At 39.6% G+C, this 12,564-nt stretch overlaps 1 long non-coding RNA gene across 1 annotated transcript in view; it reads right to left on the reverse strand.

Annotated features, from left to right (window-relative positions):
- Positions 1–1,609: 1,609 nt before the first annotated feature.
- Positions 1,610–12,564, reverse strand: part of LOC142663893 (uncharacterized) — a 58,473-nt gene continuing 47,518 nt past the window's right edge. The window contains exon 4 of the long non-coding RNA XR_012851156.1: positions 1,610–2,338. This is a non-coding gene — a long non-coding RNA (uncharacterized LOC142663893). The remainder of the gene's footprint in view (positions 2,339–12,564) is intronic.

Here is a 12,564-nt window from a genome sequence, read left to right on the forward strand (position 1 = left end):
CAAAAGATGTGTATTATCTAAGTGAATATGATATGCTTCCTTAAAGAAGCACTCCCAAGAATTGTTTTTAGTACAGTGCATGCATTGTTCACCCTTTCTCTTTCATTGTGTAATTTCGCCTGTATCGTTCCGTGTCCAGCACCACGTGACCGCAGTCAGACTCACTAAAATGTTCTTAAAGTAATAGCCAGACCGGAAGCCAGTTTGAGTGAAGGTCGGGTAAATCTGAACTACAGTGTGACGTCGCTCAGAGCCCGCTCCCCTCTCATACCCTGCCCCTAGTGCCCATGCCTATAGCCACACATTCCCTGTAGATAGCGCCACACACCCCCTATAGATAGCACCACAGACACCCCACCCTGTAGATAGCCACACACATCCCCCCTGTAGTTACCGTTATTAGGGCTCCCTATACGAGCGGAAATCCAGCCAGAGCGTTGCTGACGCTCTGGCCGGGAATTCCACTCCTGGAGGAGCCCCTGATGTCACTGTCCATATATGGATAGTGACACTAGGGTCACCTCCAGGAGCGGAATCCCCTTGCCAGTGGGTCGGCTACACTCTGGCCAAGGATTCCACTCCTGGAGGAGCCCCCTGACGTCACTATCCATATATGGTTAGTGACGCCAGGGTCTCCTCCTGGAGCGGAATCCCCAGCTAGAGCGTCGGCTACACTCTGGCTGGGGATTCCGCTTCCAGAGCAAGACCTAATGGCGGTAACTACAGGTGGGGGGCACTACCTGCAGAGCGATGTGTCTGGCTATCTACAGGGTGGGGGGTGTGCCACTAACTACAGGGGGGATGTGTGGCACTTTTTTCAGGGAGGTATGGCACTAACTACATAGGCACTGTGGCACTATATGGGCACTATCTACAGGGGACACTAATTGTTTTTGGAGGGGGTTGATGGGCTTCCCTGTCATGTAGGGTTTTCAGTCACAGCCCTGGAAGAACGAGAGGAGGAACTCGGGTAGACACACCTCTAGCAGTCTGTCCTCTGTATGAGGCATTATGGAAGTTGTAGGAAGGAAAGACTTGCATGGGGACGCAAGTTCCACTTTTCAGCAGTCATATCTGAACCAGAGGGAAGAAGAAAATAACAGATAAATATGGTGGTGGAGCAGTAAGAATGGTAAGACGAAATTTCAATTGCTAGCCAAACAAAACAAAAGGCTGTAACATTACAGTACTTAGGGTAAGATGGCAGGCAGCCTTAGCAAAACAAAAAAGCTTGGGAGTGTTTCTTTAGGTTTTCTATGGGAGTTTGGTATATTTCTTGTCAATATATTGAAAGAAGACCAAAAGAAATTAAAAGGAAAATAGGTCAAATTCTATAAATCCAGCATCAGTGAAACGAACCAGGATTGAACTTATTTTAAACATCCAATAAAAATTAAACGTAAAAAGGAAAGTGAGGCAGCACTACCAAATTTGTGAAAATAATGATCCGTTTATTCCACTCGTGTGCAACGTTTCAGCTCAGTGTGAGCCTTTCTCAAGCATGATAGTGAAGTACAAAAAGCACATATATATGCAAGTCACAATCATAAATCTCATTACAAACATTTTGTGAAAAGATAAAAGAACAATAAAGCCAATGCATATAAATTCGTGTCAATATGATCCCTTGTGGATATCCTGACATACATATAAATATAAATATATCGAGTAATATATATAAGTAGTGTAAACATCATATAACGTTAATAAGACCAATCAGTGAGATTGGAAAATATCTGTGACAACATGTGAATAATATCACCACAGGTGTTTTAAACAACTTTAAAAACATTCTGACCTCGCTGGATCGGCTGCTAGCGTCCCACACTGTCCACTGCGCATGCCCGTGAGTTACATCACATCCGGTATGGCATTGATATGCGTCATGACGTCGGACTTCGGCTCGCGCTGTTCACACTATTGACGTGAATCGCCATTTTGGAAGAGGGCACTGTTATATAGTGTCTCGTAAGTATCGTACATTATTTTCATTTCAAACATGACTAAATATAATTGATTCACACCCTGAAGCGTATACGTAATATCCAATATCTGTAGATAAGCAGTTTTACCATATGACAATGGACTCAAATGGCCCAATGTCAGTATAGTGGTCTATGATGTTTCCGTTCACATTTGAACTAACAAACATAGAGACACATCATATTATGGAAATCACGCAATTATTTACGATTCTTAATAGTATAGAATGTGATATAACTAGCAATGAAGACAATATTTGAAACATTTACAGTGCACAACGGGAAAAGGATTCTATTGGAGCAGTGTATGGGCATATTCATCCGATCCAAGAGGTAACACTTGAGAACTGTATTCTCTAAAGAAAAAGAGAGAAGGAAATATTATTAGAAGTAATATCTGAATAATATGTCAAATAATTATACTCTCAATAGTCATAATATGAGCAAATAATTATGTTTCTTACTTCAAACTATCATTGTTTACCAACAAAGGGGATGACATAGAAACCATTATAGGACTCCGAGCAGATATCGCATCAAAGCCAGGCCATGGGTTATCTGGAAAAACTGGGAAAGATCTTAAAATCCACATTGAGACCTTTTGGGGATAGGGTATCCAGTTTGAAGATCCATTCTAGCTCTAAACGTTTTAATTTCTAGATCCTATCGCCACCACGTCTATGACGGGGTACATGGTCAACTATAAATAACTTAAAATCATTTTCACTATGGTTTTTATCCACAAAGTGCTATAAAAATTAAAGTTGTTGTCTTATCAAGACAACTCCTTTTTAAATTCCCTGATTTCCTCTGAACTATCCTAACTACAACATTTCAGTGCAGCCACTGCAGGGAAATGTAGTATTATATAGTTGCTATTCAAATGCATCGATGTCCATGTAAAAGATGGGCAGACAAGGTCTAGCAGAGCAGCAGTTGCTTATGAGTTCCACTTTGGCACATAGAGGGGGGTCCTGAGCAGAGGACCCCTTCTATGACATCCATATTCCTTAATACTGTATGTGCCCTCTTGGTTAGGCAACCCCTTTAAAGAAAATATGTAGATGCACCTTCACCCATATCATCTGCCTACAAAGAATTTCCCATAGGGCTCAAAAATGTCCGCATACTGGTTAACATCTCCACCAATGATTCCAGACCTCTAATTCAACATTTGGTATCTAAAAATTCTGAAAAAATAATCAGACATTTGTAGAAAAAACTGAATTTAAGATTATTATTTTCGACATATCTTTTCAATCAGGATATCTGGGTGTCTGATGCACAGGAATATTATTTTTATCTCTGAAATGCTTTCATATCAGTTAATTTGTAAATTACTATTTTAGTTGTTCCAGCATTCAATGAAAAGCAAAGACGTAAACAGGCGGCGACATATTACAGCTAAAAAAATCTAGAGAATCAATACAATTTTCTTAGCTCATCATGATAATTCAATTCCAAAGAAAATTGGCCTCAACCTCTGGGAAAATTACAGACTGCATATAAGCCACTAAATAGTGTTCAGGGCATTCATAGGCAGACTAAGTGTTTTGGTTAATTAATAGATTTCCCGGTGCCTAATGCATAAGTCACAAGTGACGGAGTAAGGAAACTGCCAGAAATGAGGTCAGTGGGGATGAGTCAGTGAACAGTTTATGCAACTTTTGTTCTGTGTTTTCAGTTTTCTCTCTGTACTGAATGAGATTAGACCTCTATTCTCCTTTTGTTTGAAGTTTGTGACCCTTTGCTAATCAACACAAGTGAGGAATGTGTAACATGTTTATTTTGGAGACCTCCGATCCCATACAAATATATAGGAAGCCCTTTTAGTTCTCATATGTATGTCTTTATTAGATAATCCACAAACACTCAAAATAAATATTGTAGGAATACATGCGGGACTGTAAGGAGAGCAGAGGAATAAATAATAGGAAATGGCTCCGGAGTCCCGAAAAATGTGCTTCAAACTAATCCTAAATACAGAATATGACCCATCTATATATTGCTTCTATCACACTATATACTTCATTTCAGCTCACTAAATTGGATTTATGACATAAACATCTAGTTACTCAGCATTTTCCTCTGAAGGTGGCATTGTCCCAAAATACAAAGCCATTGGAGGCCAATTATAAAAGTTGTGTTAAAAGTCTTTATGCATGAATGTACTGTGTTGGGGGAATTTATCAACTGCTCTATGCCAGAAAAGAAAATTCACAAAAGGTCCAATTTGCATTGAAAATGTGCCATTTTTGGTCATTTTACGCTGCGCTCGCCACTTTTGAAAAAAGCAGCATTTCTTACCAAAGGGTGCAGGGCCATTACAGCCCGACAAATTTATTATAATTTACGTTAGAAAACTGGCCTAAATGATAGCGGAATTCTAAGCCAGCCCCCTACTCTTACCTCACCGCTTCTCTACTCCCCACCGGGTCAACTCAGGCTCCCTTAGCATGCCTCATACAACGTACTGACAAAGGGCAGTATCAGCACGCTGTATGTGACCCAGCACTCAGGACCTTGTATGAGTCGCTGCGTGCTGAGGGAGCCAGAGCTGACCCGGTGGGGAGTAGTGAAGAGGAGCGGTGAGATGAGTATACTTATTTTTTATTTTATGTCCGATGGGGAAAACTGGATGGTGCACGGCTGTGGTCGTTATGCCAAAGCGGTGGCGCATGTCCAGCTGAAAGTTGCGACAAGTTTTTTAAGAGGCCATCGCCTCTTAATAAAGGTGATTCATCTTACTCCAGCTAATTGCTTATTAAGACTGACATATGAAACGCCGATCTTAATAAATCTCTCCCTATGAGTTTACATGTTCTGGGAGTTATGCATGACAAATGATGCAAATACGAACAATGATGTTGCCCATAGTAGTCATACTCCTGCTGGCATTCTTCAAGAACAGAAGAAAATCTGTCTGGTTTTCATGAACACTAGTGCTATTTTGTTTTCTACTTAGTTACATCTATAACCCCCCGGTCTGTGCTATGACCAACACATTCAAAAAGGTATTAAGTAAACCTTGTTCTTATGAGTCATATGACTCCAAAATGCTTTCCCCTCCCAACCACTAGAGAAAATGTTAACTAGTAACTTATACGTATTGAGCGTCTTCTTTTCTCCGGGCAACTGCTTAAGTTGTCAAGACACTACTGATTGGGAAATCATTATTGTTCGCATTTCAACCAATCACCAGTGCTGTAGTGACGAGCACAAGATCCACTCATTTTCAAAACTGTAAAGTTTAGTGACCCGTAGAGAACACCAAGAGGAGAGATTTTGGATAAATATGATATTCCGCAGTTTTTCTTTAAAGTTTGTATTACTATTATATTACAAAATCAGAAAAAGTCAAGACATGGTGAGAAACTAAAAAATATGGCTATTGAGGTCTCTGTTTATAGAGAATGAAGAGAAGACGATGGGCTACAGACAATGAAGATATACCGTACTTGACCTTCTTGCCATAACCAGGTTGTTGTATGAGCCAAGCAGTGTTGCCTATTAATATGCAGACTGGCAAGGCATGAGTGGCTTCTTAATAATTAAAACTGAACAAACAGGACAGAAGAAAGTGAGGTGAGCACGAAGAAGAAGCAGAGGGAGTGACAACTATAATACGGAACTGCAGTAACTTGTTCAGTCTCCCCTCCCCTTCCCTATGTCTTCTTTGCAGACTCTGCATGGAGTGCACAATTACCATTAAGTCTAGGGGGCTACAGGAAGTCTCCTGGCCCCTCTTCTAATGTAAGGTTATTGTAATTGATATGAAGGTAATTGATAATGTGTTACGGTGAATAATGTCTTCAATTTTCTGCTAAATCCCATTTTTGTAGCCATCTGGGCTCCTCAAACTGCACCCCTGGGATGCAGAGTAATAGATAGTAATTATTCTCAAGTCATTTACTTTTTCAAAGTGTTTAGTGCTTATCTGTTTTACAATTAAAATGGAAACGACCCTGATTCACTTCCTTGCCTACTTTTTTTTAATATATATTTTTATCATACATTTAAACGGCATTCACCCACACCTTTGTTACTCCCACACACACGCACATAGGGTGCTTGCATGGGTGCATTCTAGTTATATACGTAATCACGGATGAACAATACTGACAATTCATAAGCATTGTTACACACTGTGAAGATGGAAATAGGTTTACTTATCCAAAACCGCACTTGGACACTGCTGCTATTAATGGCCTTCTCCTCTAATAGGGATTTTGGTTTTATGGCTTTTGAAAGCGTTGCAGCAGTATTTTTTTTGCCAGAAGAGTTTACCTTTGCATTTTCCATACCATTGAATTTAGTCTTAGAGAAACAACCAGAAAAAAAAAAAAAAAGGAAAGGAAAGAACAAATGTGGTTGAGTAGGAAAGTGGAGTATTTTATTTCCAGCAGAGCACTGTCAGCGGAAGCAGTGATGTACAAACTAACTAGGACGATTCATTAAAAAAACGATGCCAAGGGAGTGTTATGGGTCAACGTCAAGTGTAATAAAAGTTTGGAAACGCTGAGTTATGGGTCTCTGGCCAATAACCCTGTCCCCATACGCTTTATCATTCTAACATAAATCATGAAGCTAATATTTGTATTTCACAACATACACTACTACTCTCCATTAAAGGGTTCACAAAGTGTTTGTGGTTTAAAATGATATGAATCGACTAAATAGAAAGCAGAAAGTAGATGTAAGCATCAAGCAGAGTTCTATATGTCAAACTATGGGTTTCCTCCTTATTTAAAGGGAAACTCCAGTGAAAAAACATATGAACTATTTTTATTACTCCATAATAAAACATTCTGCCCCTCGTTGTTTGATAAGCAACGTTTCACATATTACATGACGTGTTGGAGAAGGGCTAGTGGCAGATATTGATACATGCTCTTCCAGATCCAGTACCGAAGATGTAACCCATTACACCTCATATTATTCGGGTATATATATATATATATATATATAATATATTATACATGCCCGACACTTCGCTCCACTGACATTTGCAGTCAGGGAAGAGTTGGGATGCCGCCATACACGTCAAATGGTTAGCCAGTCCTTCCAAAATTGGCGGCTTTGCCAACATACATCTGAGGTGTATGACCAGCTTAAGACATAATTCCATCAGGTCCAAGCTTTTATATTTTCAAACCCCCACATCCCCTGACATAGACCAATTTGCCATAAATTGACAAAATGTTTTCTATGGCTCCCGATTGGTCATATCTAAGTCAACATTCCACATTATTACCAGTAATCATGTATATTGTGTCTTTCAACGAAGATGTTGAATGTGAATTTCACTGTAGAAATACTTATTCCATCCAACAGGAATAGATAATTGTTTTTCAGTCTTTGACTTCCATAGATAGCTTCCACCATTTCTCACATTGTAATGGTTGTTTTAAAGGCCACTAGTGAATAATATGATAGCCATCCATCCATCCAGCCTTAAAAATCCTGCATATAGGATCTCTTAGGCAATGTATAAATCTTTTATTATATACCGAATCTCATTTACTACCTAGCTGCATCATTCCTTATGCCATTGCCTGGAGGACAGGACTCTTTTGCTGGTAAAAGTGTGCAACAGACTTATATACTAGGGTCCTGCTCAAATACATACATTATTTTATATAAGTAATAATTGTGTTGGTGCAAAAAGAACATAAAATAACCCTATGCTAGGACTAGTGCCACATGGTGACCTTCTCCATGCAATAGAGCATAGCACAGAATTTGTGAGACGGACAAAAAAGTTACAGTTCATTTGCATTCATCTGACAGTTGCACATCTAGTAAATTTTTTATTGGCTTCCATACAGTGCATCATTTATGCAACTCTCTATAGACTTTAAAGAAAGTCAAGCAAGCCCAGGAGGAGAGTATATCACAAAAAAATACGATACTGTTTACATCTCATAGTGTTCGACAAACCGCACATGGGTATGGTGCCAATCACAGTGTAGCTGGGCCTTAGAGTTGATATTACAAACATGTAAATGTAATAATAATATAATTAATAATAATGTATTCTTCTAATAATATAGTATAAAACTAGCATCCAGTATTGTTGGAAATTATATTGTTAATAGGAGCAGTTCTTTTGGAGTATTAATGTGGGGCCAGCAAATTTTAGATTGTATTAGTTTTACTATTTTGACTAGCTAGTCCTCTATGAGATTGAGGTTTTACCTGATCTGTATTTGAGCACATTGTGCTGCATTTTCCAGAAAGGTGAAAGATCTATAGAGGTCACAGACTCCGTACTGGAGAGACAGGAGAGTTGTGCAGTTTATGACCCGCTATCATGCAGCATGGTAAAATCATGTGTTTAATATCTCAAGTATGAGAAATAAATTGCAGCCCACTCATTGTGTAATGACGGTTCAGTCACTTGTTACGGAAAAAGTTGGAAGCACTGAAGCTACTATAGGAATAGCTTTACTGAGGGTCATATCTACTAACAGTGCGACCAGAAAACACTTCTTATTGAGGCATATTATCGCAAGTACTAATGTTTCCTTATTTAAGGCTCTGAGAGCCCTTGACCTGTACCAATTTATATAGAATTTAATGATAATAAAAATAAATTTTTCACTATGTCTAATACCTAGTGAATGATCCCTCAACAAATAGTTCCTGAGGATAAGTAATTAAAAAAATTATTATTATTCCTCAATTTTTACATCTACTGTATATTCTCTTACAATTATTATAAACTTTGAAGTCATGAGATGTGCCTGAAATCCCAGAGTCACAAGGTCAAATCAGGAACAATGTCATGTCGTTTCATGTATGACCATTGCCCTGGATTTCCATCTAACAGAATGCATATTACTTTTACTAGCGATACCGGTTCACCTTTAAACCTTTTCATTTAGTTACTAAAGTGCAAAAAATGACTTTGTAATATTCCCTGTCAGAAGGAATTCCTAATAGAGGTCTATCCCCAACAATTTCTGTATAACACATGAGATTACAAAAAAAGTCCCACTCTTGTCCATGGACTATTTCTACTATTCAAGTGAGTGGAGCTAAGCTGCAATACCATACACAAACCATGGACAAGGGTGGTGGCGTTTTTTAAAGAAACCGGTCATATTTTTCTAATCTCATGAAAAACCTTTAACACCTGGGCACCAGGCGTTGTACATGGACACAGGTACAGGAGCTGTGCCCACACCATCACTTGTGAGAGAACAGCTGTGATTGACAGCCGGACCCCATGGCAACGGCCCCTAAAACACTTAGGCATCATGCACACAAACCGTAGTGGTGTGCATGGCCGGGATTGTTACCCGTGAGTCGCCCGCAAATCGCAGGCCGTGCACATGGCCGCATGCATTAATTTCTATGAGCCTGGACCGCAAAACATGACCGTAATAAGACATGTCCATTCTTTTTGCGGTCCAGGCTCCTGGGCCATTCACGGACCATGGAAACCACGGTCGTGTGCATGGGCCCTTTGAAATGAATGGGGCCGCAATTCACCTGCAGATTTGCGGGTGAATTGCGGCCGCAAAAATAAGTTTGTGCGCGTGGGGCCGTAGATATGATTCTAAGTGATTAAAACAAAGGGAAAGGGCTCATTTTGACTCCAGATCACCGACAATTAAATAAGGCAGCCAGTTGCCTAAGAAAGGCCCCAAAGGCTGCCATATGTAGATGTGTATTAGGCCTTGCGTTGGGCATGGCCTATTAGGTGCCTCTCAGTTTTTCACGGACAGGCATTAATGCATTGAAATACAGAGGTATTCCAAGATGTTAGTTTTTGAAAGTAATAGTCATAAGTAAAAGTTCACTAGTGGAACAAAGAAAAAGTTAATAAAGCTCAATAAAGTTGTCAAAAAAAGACTGATAGGGCAAGGAATAAACATTTTTTTCTGTAAAAATAGCATTTATTTAATAAAAGTGGACATAAAAAAAAACTATACATATTCAATATCCCCGTAACCATTATGACCCGCAGAAAATAGGTAACACAATATTTATACCAGACGATAAAACAAAAACCTGCAAAAACAATAATATCAAACAAAACTTGTTACACAAAAAACACCTCTCAAATGTTTGTAAATCAAAAAATAAAAAGGTTATGGATGTCAGAATGCACTGAATCAAAATAAAAAATATACTGCATCCTCAAGGCCAAAATTGGCTGCGTCCTTATGGGGTTAATAGACATTTTCATTGTAAACATGTACAACCCCCTTCAGTGTAACCCTCTTCATTTCATGATCTCATGACATCATTGATTGGTCAGAAGAGCTGGGTCTATGAAGACCTGTATCAACCCACTTAAAGAAAAAGAAAGCTATGCAAGTAGCTTTTATATCGTTAACATGCTTATATAAAAAACATTGTACAAAAAAATTCCCTATAATCCTAAATATTCAAATTATATACAGAAATTTCATATAATCTTAAAGAAAACTAAAATCACCATCACAATTTAATCCACTTTAACTCAAATTAATTCAACAGTAAACATTTAAAATATTCAAAAGCAAATTCCCACCAGTAACCAAAAAAAGTGTAAAAATATTTAAATATTTAAGCAATTAAAATATTACAGTCCTTTAGCCCTTTCCCGTGATTGGGGTGACTGTATGCCCAGATTCAAAGTGATTTCCCGCAATAGGGCATACAGTCTTGCCCAAGCTTTAAATTGTCTCCGTGTCATTAGACACGGTGACAGCGTCCTGATCGCAACTGTCAAAGACAGTTGCCGAGCAGGACTCACGGCACAGGACCAATCAGAATGGTCCCGTGCCGGCAAGCGCTGTGATTGGCCAGTCAGCACTGACTGGCCAATCACAGCGCAGGAGGCTTGTTTTGCCGGCATCTTCGGCTCTGACAAGCTCATTTCTGTCAGAGAGCTTGTCAGAGTCAAAAGCCAGTGAGAAGTGTGAAGAGTGTTAAAAAACAAGAAACAAAACAGCGATCTGCCCGTTTTCTGCCCACTGACCAGTGATCACCACCTTTGGTGCCCACTGGTCATTAAATATATAATATATAATTTCAGTCACTAACATCACATGTCGCAGTACCCGGTCGCCATCACCCTGCTGTGTCCCTAGAGTGCCCACTGCCCGAGTTCCCTGAAGGTAGCAATGCAACGTCTCATTTAGTTTTCCCCCTAGTAGGTAGGGTACCCTTACTCATCGAACACATAAAAATGTACAAGTCATGTGAAAGTGCCACCGGTTACACCTACTCTTTTAGGGTTTATGAGGGGAAAGACTCCTATATAGATCCCCCAGAATGCCCCCCCCTTCCTAGGAATTAGTGGAAAGATCGTATGGGATCTTGTTCATCCTTTGCTCGGCAAAGGATATCATTTATATCTGGACAACATTTGCAATATCATCCCATTGCTAAAAGTTCTCTCTTCCAGATCCACCACGGCCTGCGGAACAATCCGCAAAAATCAGAAGGGCCTCCCCAAAACTTTGCTGGGTCAGAAACTAGGAGGAGCAGAGCTGACTGAAGCGACTATCTGCTGCTCCTGAAATATAAGGTTAAAAGTCCCGTCCTTATACTAACCAGTATTCATGACAGCAGCTACAGCCTTGTCCCAGGACGCGGATCCACCACCCAAGTCCCCAAACCATTTTGTGTACAGGAGTACAACAAATATATGGGTGGCGTTGACCTGTCTGATCAGGTAATAAAACCATACAGCGCCATGTGCAAGACCAAGGTATGGTATAAATAGCTGTCTGTGCATCTTACAGATTGCTTTATACAATGCCTTTGTCCTCTGCAGATATGCTGGCAGTGGAGATACTTTCCTCCAATTTCAGGAAAAGTCATCAAGGCCCTGATATTTGCCAACCAGGAATGGGAGGGCAGTTCATCTGGTTCTTCCATCAGAAGGATAATTCCCGGCCAGCATTTCCCCCAAAAAAAAAACAGAAGCCCCCCCAAAAAATGCTGTGTGTGCGCCAAGCGAGGCATTCAGAAGGACACCACATACCAATGTGAGACGTGTCCCACAAAGCCCGGCCTGTGCATGAAGCAAGGTTTCAAAATAGATCACACCTCCTTGGATTTTAAATTTATTTATTCTTTATCCACCATTTTTGTCTCCCATATTGGCCATGACAAATTATTTATTTTTTTACTCACCAGCCCCATTCAAAATTTGCAAAAAAAAAACTAAAACAAAACTACAAATTCAACACTATACCAAGAACCCGAGGGAGTGTCTTTCTCACCTAGGTTGCAAATCTGGGTGAGAAGAATAAATCCAGATCAGATTGGTAGTCTTAGCAAATATTTTTTTGCTGAGGCCTTTAATTTATTTTTTGGGCTGGATTTTATGGAATGGTGGGTAGGTTGGTAGTGGGACCTGCCATTCCCTCTCCCTACCATGCGGGTTTTCCAGGTTGTCCTGCTTAGTAACCAAAATTAAAGTAATTGTTATTATACCCCTAGATGAATACCTAGAGGTTTGTCACTTCACAATATAAAAATTCTCACTATACCCCTAGATGAATACCTAGAAGGTTGTCACTACACAAATTAAAAAGATGAATACCTTGAAAGGTGTTACTTTACAATCTAAAATTTC

Source organism: Rhinoderma darwinii, chromosome 11 (assembly GCF_050947455.1).
Source record: "Rhinoderma darwinii isolate aRhiDar2 chromosome 11, aRhiDar2.hap1, whole genome shotgun sequence".
Taxonomy (NCBI): Eukaryota; Metazoa; Chordata; class Amphibia; order Anura; family Rhinodermatidae; genus Rhinoderma; species Rhinoderma darwinii.